The sequence below is a fragment of the Columba livia genome, chromosome 2 (genome assembly GCF_036013475.1).
Source record: "Columba livia isolate bColLiv1 breed racing homer chromosome 2, bColLiv1.pat.W.v2, whole genome shotgun sequence".
NCBI classification, from domain to species: domain Eukaryota; kingdom Metazoa; phylum Chordata; class Aves; order Columbiformes; family Columbidae; genus Columba; species Columba livia.
The window spans coordinates 28,189,736-28,199,422 of record NC_088603.1 but is presented as its reverse complement, the minus strand read 5'-3'; the positions used below and the strand labels follow the sequence as shown (position 1 = coordinate 28,199,422).

The window sequence follows — 9,687 nt, the reverse complement described above, 5'->3', positions numbered from 1 at the left end:
CCCCATCTTGCTGCTCCCCTATTTCTCCTTTTACCTCCCCTCTAGATAGTTTTCAAATGCCACCTGTGAACTTTTCCCCTCATTCCAAGCTCTGAAATCAGCTTAAAATCCACCTCGAGTACTTAAAACAGCTCTCACAAAATCCCAAATGACCCATTTCTGACTCGAGCTCAAAAGCAAGACTCTCCTGATCCCCTGCAATATTGACACCTGCCTGCTATGTTACAGGGTCTTTTTCTCTAAGTTTCCACTTCCTTGTTAAGGCAGCCAAAACGTTTTAATATTTCCTTGATGCTCCTCGTGGGACACCTGCGGTCCCCAGCAGGCTGGGGCTGAGGAGAAGAGCCTGGGGTTTTGATCGCAGCGGTGAGGGGAGCCCCAGAAGGGGCAGAAGCCGGGGAGACCTTCCTGCCGCCTTCCCCTCAGGCCTCTCTCCGAGCACGGCCGGGAAGGAGAAGGAAACGCGGTCCCGGCCGAGGCCGACGCCAGGAAGCCGGCGGCCCCGGTCGGCTGGGACCTGACAGCCACCGCCCTCCCGCCTCGGGGGCTGGGCGGGCGGCGGCGGCTCCGCCCCGCTGCGGGGGCCGCCCGCGCCGGCAGAGGCGGCTCCGTTCGCTGCTGTGACGCCGGCGGCGCTGGAACACCTGGCGGGGCGGTGGCGGCGCCTCCGGCTCAGCCCTCCCCTCCGCCGCGGGCAAGGTGAGTGCGGGATGGGGGGACCTGCTGGGCTCCGTGCCGGAGCCTGCCGGGGAAGACGGGCTCTGCCAGCAGCTGCTGCGGCCGGTGTCGCGCAGCCCTGGGTGGGCGCCGCCTCCCCCGCCGACTGCCCGCCCGCCTCTTGGGGGGAAGGAGGCGGCGCGGCGGCCGGGCCTGAGGCGCTGGTGCCCGTTAGGGCTTGGCTGCGGGTGCCGCCAGGGTCGGACCTGTCCGGGAGTGAAATTTCCGAGGCACAAGATGGCATCTGCTCCTCCTTTTTGCCTGGTGTTCCCCCTCCCGCCGTGCGGTTATCTCGCCATGATTATTGCATTTATCCGTTTCTGCCTCCCTTCCTCCCGCACATCCTCCCTGACGCTCTGCCCGCTGGAAGCGGGGAGGATGGGGCGGGAAACGGCCGCTTGTCCTCAGCGGTTCCGGCTCCGGGCTGACGTGCGGGGTGTCCGGCTGCCGTGTGTGGCGGCAGCGGCCCTGGTTTTACCTGAGGGCTCGGGGCCGGCCGCGTTAGAGGCGGGGTAGGGTGGTGAGACAATGTCAGTCATCAAAGCAGGCAGCGAGGCGTTAACAGCTAGTGAAATTGGAATTAAAAAACAAATAAAAGACCAAAAACTTCTAATTTAAACTTATATTTTGTGAAAGGTTGATCTTGATAATCAGATTTGATCTGCATCCATGCACCTGGCTCATGAATGTTGTTTACCTGTTCTAGTCGTTTAAGAAGAAGGGAAAAAAGTACTTCAAACATCAGGTCAGTTTCTAGTGAGCAGAAGGGGTGAAGGGCACCGTGCTCTCTTATTCATTGTGTGTATGTTCAGCACCAAATGTAAATAAGTCTCCTGTTCCAGACTGGTTTGTGTAGTGCTGATAGCCTCAAGGTCCTGCATGGACTCTATTAAAACAGTAATTCGCTTTTGCATCAGTTATAATTTATAAATGCAAAACTGAATTGGGTAATCTCAGGGGTACATCCTTTAACTCCCCACCCTCAGGTTACGTTGTGTGGCTATTTTAGAAGCTTGGTATTGGAGTTGTTAATTTGTTTATAATATTTTGCCCCTGTCTGCAAGCCTTGCTTTAAAGCAGTGTGACCATTTATTAATTTATTTCCAGGAAGTACCTTTTTATTAGTTTTTTTTTCCCCCCCTCTCATGTTTCATTCTTTTATTGTCTTTCTTTCCATTTCTGGGTGGTTTTATTTAATTTGGGTCTCAAAAAGCAGCTGTGGCTCTTGTCCCAGATCAGACTTCTTGGAAGTAAACTGTTCTCATGTTTTGGTCTAGCAAGGCTGTTGTTGTAAAGAAAAATAAACGTGTTCAATCACTTTTCCAAAGTTGGCCAGAAAAAAAAAAAAAGGCAGGGTGGGTTTTGGAGCCTGCAGTGGAGACTGTGTTTTGTTATGGTCTTTCATCTGGTTTTCTTGGTATTCTTCTCTTTTTCCACTTTGTCCATCAAGGTTTCCCAAGGAGGGAGTGGAAGTACCACTTGACAGTGCTCTCTGCTTGGCACTGATATAGGAGTTGCATTTCTTAGCATTTCTTAGCAGCTTGATGTCCAGGAGCATCTCTTTTAGACCTGAGCAATGTTTTATACTGCTCTTTGAGTAGGGTAGCCTATTGGTTTAATGTGAGTACCTATATGATTTAAGATTTGTGGTAATACCACTGAAGAAGGAATTTAGTATAAGGCCACAGAGGTCTTTTGTGTAGCAAACTGCCATAACTGGTATAACCAGTCACGTTTCTTCCCATGGCAAGCTCTACTAGAAGGTAATGTGGCAGCTAAATGCTACCAGACCTTGGTCTAAATGAGTTTCTGAAGTTTCTTTACTATCAAAATGTCATGGATGAAACATTGTTATTTCCAAAAAGGTTCAAACAGCAGTATACTCAAGAGTTAGATGCTTGTAACTGGGATTTGCTGCCTTCTCAATGGAGAAAGAATTAAGTGCTTTTTAGGTAATGGTGATTTCTTCAATTGTGTTTGTGGGAGCTGAGATTCAAATATCCATGTTACTGAAGGTTTGCAGGTTGAAGAAGATCAGTTATGACTGTATGGAAGGGGGAAGGTTTCTCGAATATTTTTCTTTCACAGATCATATTATTGTGATGTGGAGGGAATAACAAAGCACAAAATAAAATTCCTGTTAGACCCTACTACAGGGCTGGGGTTTTTTCCCATTAGCAGAACTTCAAGCCCACCCAGCTTGCCTGTTCTTCTCTGTTATCCATAGTCTACAGGGCTGGTAAATTGCACTGATGAATTCCCAAGTAACCTTTTCTGGAAGAAAAGAATAATAACAGCTCTTTTAACTCTTAAACTGGTGTTGAAAGCTGTTGGTACAAGTTGGAAGGAAAAAAAAGTGGTAATATCTCAGCTAAACTAAAAGGCAAGAGATGTCCTCAAAGACTCTTTTAAATACTTATTTCAAAATCTCCTTTAACAGTGTTGCTCTGAAGTAGTTGATTCTTCAAGATATTTTGCCCCTTCTCAACGATAAAATCACTCTAAAGACAAAATTATGCCATGTGATGGAGAAGCATTAAAAATACAAAAGCCTGGAGAGTGAAGAATGTTAAACAAAGAACCAAGCAGTCAAGAACAGCGGAAACATTTTGATCTTTTACTTGTTGCTGGTAACAATAGTCTCACAGCAGTTTTTCCTGTGGCTATTGTTAGCCATGGCAAACCAAGGGACATTTTGACTGGTTATGCAATCACTTGCATCAACCTTGGGAACTGTCTGTTCCGAGTCACTGAAACAGTACTCGGGTTCATCTTGCGAGTAGCTTTGTAGGGATCACTGCTGCTCTAGGAACAGTCGGCTGGGGTGCCAGGATCTGAGAACAGCAATATAAGACCTGAGTGGACTGTGCATCCATCAAGAATATACAGCCTGTATTGATTGTGCTGTTTACTCAAAGGGTGATGAAAGAAGATCACCCTATTTTGTTGTTGCTGTGCATGGTAAAAATCGTTTGTTAATCAAATCTCTTATCCGTGGATGTGGAATGATCTCCTGAGGGAATCTAGAACAAATTGTTTTCCTCTGTTCCCTCCCCTGGTATTGTTTCCCTCAGGTATAACAGCATTGCTTCCTGGCTTCTGCATGGATTAAAAGGGAGGAGGGAGGCAGAAACTTGAGAGCGGTGACTGTGTCAGCAAATAGGTAGTGCAAATAAGAGAGCCATTACTTTGAACTTCTCGAAGATATTTGTTCATGTTTATTATAGTATACATGTGAAAAGAGTTTCATGATTGTTTGGGTTTTTTTGTACTTCCACTGATTTTTCTCATAGGTTCTACAAAGGGAAGGTTTCCTAAGACTAAGACTCTAAACTGTTTATGGGTAGAACGTGTCACAAAACTCATCTTCATGTTGTCTTTTGTAATCTATGCACAGCAGGTGTTCCATATGGCATCTTCTTCAATAATATTTGGCTACTAAGTTTAAAAATACTGTTTTTTAAACTAAGAGAACAAATGTGTACTGCAAAACAATTTGATAGTCATTTCAGAGAACTGAAGCAAGTCTGCATTTAGAATGAGATAAAATACTAGATTGCATATATCCACAGCTTTGCTCATTTGCGGAATAAGGTTAGACCTGTCACTCAATTATTTATATTCAAATTATTCTTCCATAAAACACACATAGCAGTTACAATACTTACCTGGTTCTTTCCTAAGGACACTTGGTCAGTCTTCTTCAGAAGTGTAAGTGGAACACTAGAAGTCAAGTAAAAGACATTATATGAGGGCAAACTGATACACTGTGCTGTTCTTATATTATTTCACAGTAAGCAGCTGAAAAAATCAGTATAAAAAGAATTTAAAATTAATTTTATGTGTAATTAAATATCTGTGTATTTATGTAAAGGATGAAGTTCCCCATGCAAGTTAATATACCTAGAAAGGGCTATTGTTTGCTTATCAATCTTCCAATGGTGAATCTATGAGCATTTATTTGAACTATTGCATTCTGAGACTACATGTACAATGTCGTGACTACATGTGCCATTCTTATTGATGGTTTTGAGATAAACCACTGTTCTTAGGAATTTGTCATTCAACTGTTTAAAAGGAAAACAAAACAAAAAAACAGCTCCAAATGTCATTTCAATACATGTTATGATCTAGAAAGGAGATCGCTTGCACCTGTAAGTCTGGCTTGATAGTCTTTGGAACAATATGACAGACGTAATCTCAAATAGACATTAAGTTGCTTTTTGGAGAGGAATACTAACAGTTGACTTGGTCCTTGTACTTTGTGGGAGCAAAACCAGGTTTTAAAAAACATGGTGATATAATGCCAAATTTCCACTTCTTCATGTTGACTAAAACTTACCTCTAACCACTCAAGTACTGAAAACCAGTACAGTCCAGATGGATTGATACTCTTCAGTTCTAGGTATATGTGAGTAATAAATTTCCAATGTGCAAATTTGCTCTGTTTATCTGCCCCTGTCTTCTTTTAACTTATACATATCAGAGTTGGGAACAGAAAAATATGAAGACTAAATGAGAGCATAACAGGACCCTGGATATCATTCCCTGTTTAGACTACACCAGGAAATTAAGTAGAATAATTTCCTGTGTTAATTGTGTATTCTGAAACATTAGAAGCATGATAATTGTTTTTGGAATAAAATAACTCTTAATAGTAGCTCTCTGCAGTAGCTATTGGTCATCTACCCTGCACAGAGAGTATTAAAAGGCAGTGTAAAATTCAGTGAAAGGCAGGTCATTATATACTTAATGTCAATAATGCTACTACTCATTTTGTTGCATGTAGTGTTTGCAAACAAGTGCCTCGGTAGTGCACAAATGACAGAAAGAAGACCCAAACCATCCAGATTTCCTCATGCCTTGTGCATGGTTTCTAAAGGTGCAAGTCCTTATTTACACATTCTTAATCATTTAAGATACCTGCTTTTATTACTGTGGTTTGTTCTCCACACAATTTACCGGCTTGGTAAAGAAGGGAAAGGGAGTGTTACATTGGTTCAAACTACTTCTTGGAAAACAGACTCAAATTTCTCTGATATTTTAGTTGTTTTGAATATGTTTGGGGTTTTTCTGCATGTAATTTTAATTTTGGCTTTAATTTTTTTTAATCCTTTGAAGGATCAAGACAAATAAATAAATGGAATGGAATAAATGAACTTTTTGCTGGGCAGTTTCATTAACCTCAATAGAGAGGAGAAAAAATGGGAAGAAATTGTATCTAGGAATGTTAGTTCCAGTAGTGCTTGCAGTGAAAAAAAGTTGGTTCCAGTGATCGTATGGGATGTGACTGTGTTCCAAGCACAATGTGTTACTCAGTACACTGCTGAATCTTTTTTCCCCAGTAGTTCAACAGACCACCGTGAAATCCCAGTTCTAAGAGAAGTGGAGTAGAAAAGTGCTCTTTTTGCATTATTTAGCCATGTAGTTCAGGTTTTTCTTGCAGAAACCATTGTTTCTGTGTGCTCAGAGCACTGTGGTGAGGCTCTGGTTCAGGTGCTCAGACTTGCTCTTTGGAAGTTCTATTTACTATCTGTACAGGGGCTTAGTATCGAGAGGCTTATGTGGTAATTTAGGCACCTCAGTTAGATAATTGGGGTCAAACAGCACAAATTTATTTTCCCATCAGCACCTCCCAGGTGTATGAATGTAGCAGGACTCTCTCTGTATAACAGATGTTGTTTCACCCTGTGCTTCTTTTAAGAACGTATGAAACTTCTTTCTAAATGTCAGCTCCTAAAATAGGTTGAAAGAGTAATTCTGTTGATACAGGTCCCTTATAAGATTACAGTATTTCTTCTGCTGAGAAGCTGTGGATAATCTGCAAGATATACGCTTCACAGGATAAGTAGGAAAGCTGTGGATTTGTCTGAGACAAAGGAATAGACAAAAAGTCGTAGTGAATGGAAGGAACTGCTAATGCAGCAGTTGCAGACCAGTCCTGCGAACTTTTTGAATTAATAAACAACTGCAGTAGTGAGTAGTCTAGCAGAGTGAAAATACTCCTGGATTTAAAGCTAAGTGTGGATGATTCTGCAGGATTAGAACATCAATGATGAGCTATAAGAGCTTTAGAGGAAGAATTAAATCTTGTCATTTGTCATCTTGATATAACTTCAACTCTAGATTCATTTTAGCTGAATTACAGTGGTAGCCATTCATGTAGTGAAGAGTAGGAGTACTTGTAAATCTGTGTGTAATCTTGATGCTAAATACCTATATAGACCCAGACTTTTCACTCTTTTCTTGCATCAATATGCATAATTCAGATCAATTGGCTGCTCTGTTCTCTTTTGCTTCAGAAAGTCAAAGTGAAACATGAAGCTTCTGGTCTGTATGCTTGTAGACAGACACCAGAGAAGACAGAACTGTGTCCTGCCTCATCTTCATCTTGCAGTGCGATGGCTTCTTGCTTTGGAGGCCAATTTACTTGATTAAGTTTGATCACAGCTTCCAGGGAGCAGAGTGGGGGAGACAGGTTGTCAGCCAAGAGCTGTTGGAGGCACAGATGGCATCGATTCCCTCACCGAAGCACATTTTCTTCCCTTCAGAGTGTTTTACATAAATGAAACTATCACTCTTAACTTTTTCAGATAGAACTCCTTAAAATCTTTCTTATTTTACTTAGTAACACTTTACTGCATTAAAAGTTTATTGGAAAATTAGTAATTTTATATAAAACTGTTATATTAAGTAAATCAACTGCAATGCGTGATTCTGCCATATTTGAAGATATAAATTGCAGGATTTTTAGGGTACGGAGAGCCTGTTAGGATTTGAAGAACCACAGACATATCAGTTGCTTTGAAAGGCCAGTAAACTGAGAGGACAGTGCTATCAGTGAAAGAGCAGATTCTTCTGTGTCTTTTTTGATAAGCACATGACATTCACATAAGGGTTCCTGAACTCTGCTCTGCCTCTCATTCAGCTCCCCTTTGTTGTTTCTGGATGTGTCTCAAAAGGATGTGTTGTTCAATCTACTGTCTTCCTATATAACTATGCTAGGTCATCTTTGGATGTTGAATTTCATCTGTAGATCAACATTTATAACATTTTTACAAGGATTTCATCTCATCTCCTGGTTCTGAGAAGTTGTGACTAGATCAACAATTTGTTTTAAGATACAGTCTTCAGAGTTGAAAAGATTCTTGTTTTCTGTCTCTGGTTGCTTCCTGATTTCTTCTGGATCAGTTCACTTAAGCTAAGAGCATGGCAAGAGCTGTATAACCAATGCTCAGCCAAGGAGAAATATTTGCATTAGGGGAAAAGATACATATATCTATATATATCTATAAGTATATATATATATATATATAATTTTTTTTAATTGCTTTCCTCATAACCTAGGAGAGCATTAAGATCTGAACTTCACTTCGCCATATGACACTTTTCATATTTACACTCACTGGAAAAGAAAAATTATCCGAGTGATACCGATGTACAGAATTGTTTATTATCAATTTAGCTGTTGGAGAGAAGGCACTCATACCACCTCTCTAATGAATCATCTTCAGATACTATTAATATAAAGTTGTTCAGCTCTTGGGAAATCAGGCAACTTAGGCTGAAACAAAGAATTATAATATAATAAAGCTGAAAAAAGAGAAGCAAGCATCTCCAGATGTTGTACAGAGCATGAGCTGGAAGGTAAGCCTAGGGTATGATGGAGTTTAAGTCACTCAAAACACCATGAAAGCATTTTCCTTTTTACACAGAAAAATGTAGATGGTGTATTCAAATGGCCCTTGAAAATATAGAGAATTAGAGGATTTTTCCAGAGGAATAGAAATGCCATTTGCTAATGACAGTGCCCTTCATCAAGTTGCATTCCAGCATCATGGCTGATGAAATATCTCAGTAGGTAGACAGGGTGATGCAGTATGCCAGAAATATTTTGAAGTTCCGTGTGCATTCCAGCTATTTTGGCTTCCAGTGGAAATAATCTGTGGGTAAACAGCCTACAATGCAGGTCAGCTCTGCCACAGGCACAGAGGTGCCTTGGTTGGCTGTTTTCAGGGCCATCTTGGTTCCATCATGTCTCCTGAACGCAGCTGCGTCTGCAGCCAAGCTGGAGCTGGGAACAGTTTGGTCTGGGCGTTGTGAAATACAGCCAACAGGCTGTGCCAGTCCTCTCTGCTGTCAGCCTGCAAACAGGGAGGTTTGTGGAACATCATGCTGAGGCTTCTTGGAGGCTCCTCAGAGGTCCTGCTAGGGATTTTCAAGGTTTTGGCAGGGCTTGTGTACCCAGCTGGTTCCGTATTGGAATGGGTATTTCAGCACTGTGGCCCCCTGTGTTCTGAGCGGACTCATTAGGAATAGGGCCAGCTCAGGTTTAATGCTGAAACTGAGATGGCATCTGTCTGTCTCAAAACACCAGGAAGCACTTGCAAAATAACTGGAGCTGTGTGTGGACTTCTTCAGGAAACCTCATATCCAGCACTGTGCAGCAATAAACATGGATTTGTGTACAGTCAGCTGTATTGTAGCACCGCTTTCCCTAGCATGCTATACAGCACCTGGATTTCCCCGTATCTAGAGTATCCCTACCTTTTGTTTGCCAAGATAAAAACTGTCTGTCACAGGGATCACAAATATTGTGTAAAGCTTTGTCATCAGAGGTAATGGAAACTTTCTGCTACAAATGCTTTCCAGTGGGGTGATGAATGCTATTTTTTTTTTAATCAGTGTCAGTGTAATAATCTTTATTGAATTTTTTTTTTTTTTCTAGTCTTAACACACCAGGAAGAAAAAAAGACCGAAAGTCCCTTGCATCAAGCAAATTAAGCTTGTTTTGTATATAAAACTGTATGATAACATAGGTTAATTTTGACCGCAGTTTTCAGGGAAGGTATTGGTGGACTCTAGTTAGTGTCATCTGCTTCCATTGTAGTCATCTTTGGCAAGAGCAATTCTCTTGTTGTTTCTGTTCAGGACATTTATATCTTGTTCTTTGATAGCAAAACAGAGTTC

General features: G+C 41.7%; 1 protein-coding gene across 6 annotated transcripts in view; it reads left to right on the top strand.

The window, feature by feature from the left end:
- The first annotated feature begins 547 nt into the window (after positions 1 to 547).
- The window catches only part of ICA1 (islet cell autoantigen 1), a 76,322-nt gene continuing 67,182 nt past the window's right edge, over positions 548 to 9,687 (top strand). For 3 of the 6 annotated variants that reach the window (XM_065051158.1, XM_065051159.1, XM_065051154.1), the window contains exon 1: positions 548 to 699. The gene's annotated coding sequence lies outside the window, so the exon portion shown is untranslated. Of the gene's footprint in view, positions 700 to 1,353; positions 1,463 to 9,687 lie in introns of all 6 variants that reach the window. The other 3 variants (XM_065051155.1, XM_065051160.1, XM_065051156.1) reach the window with 3 other exon arrangements.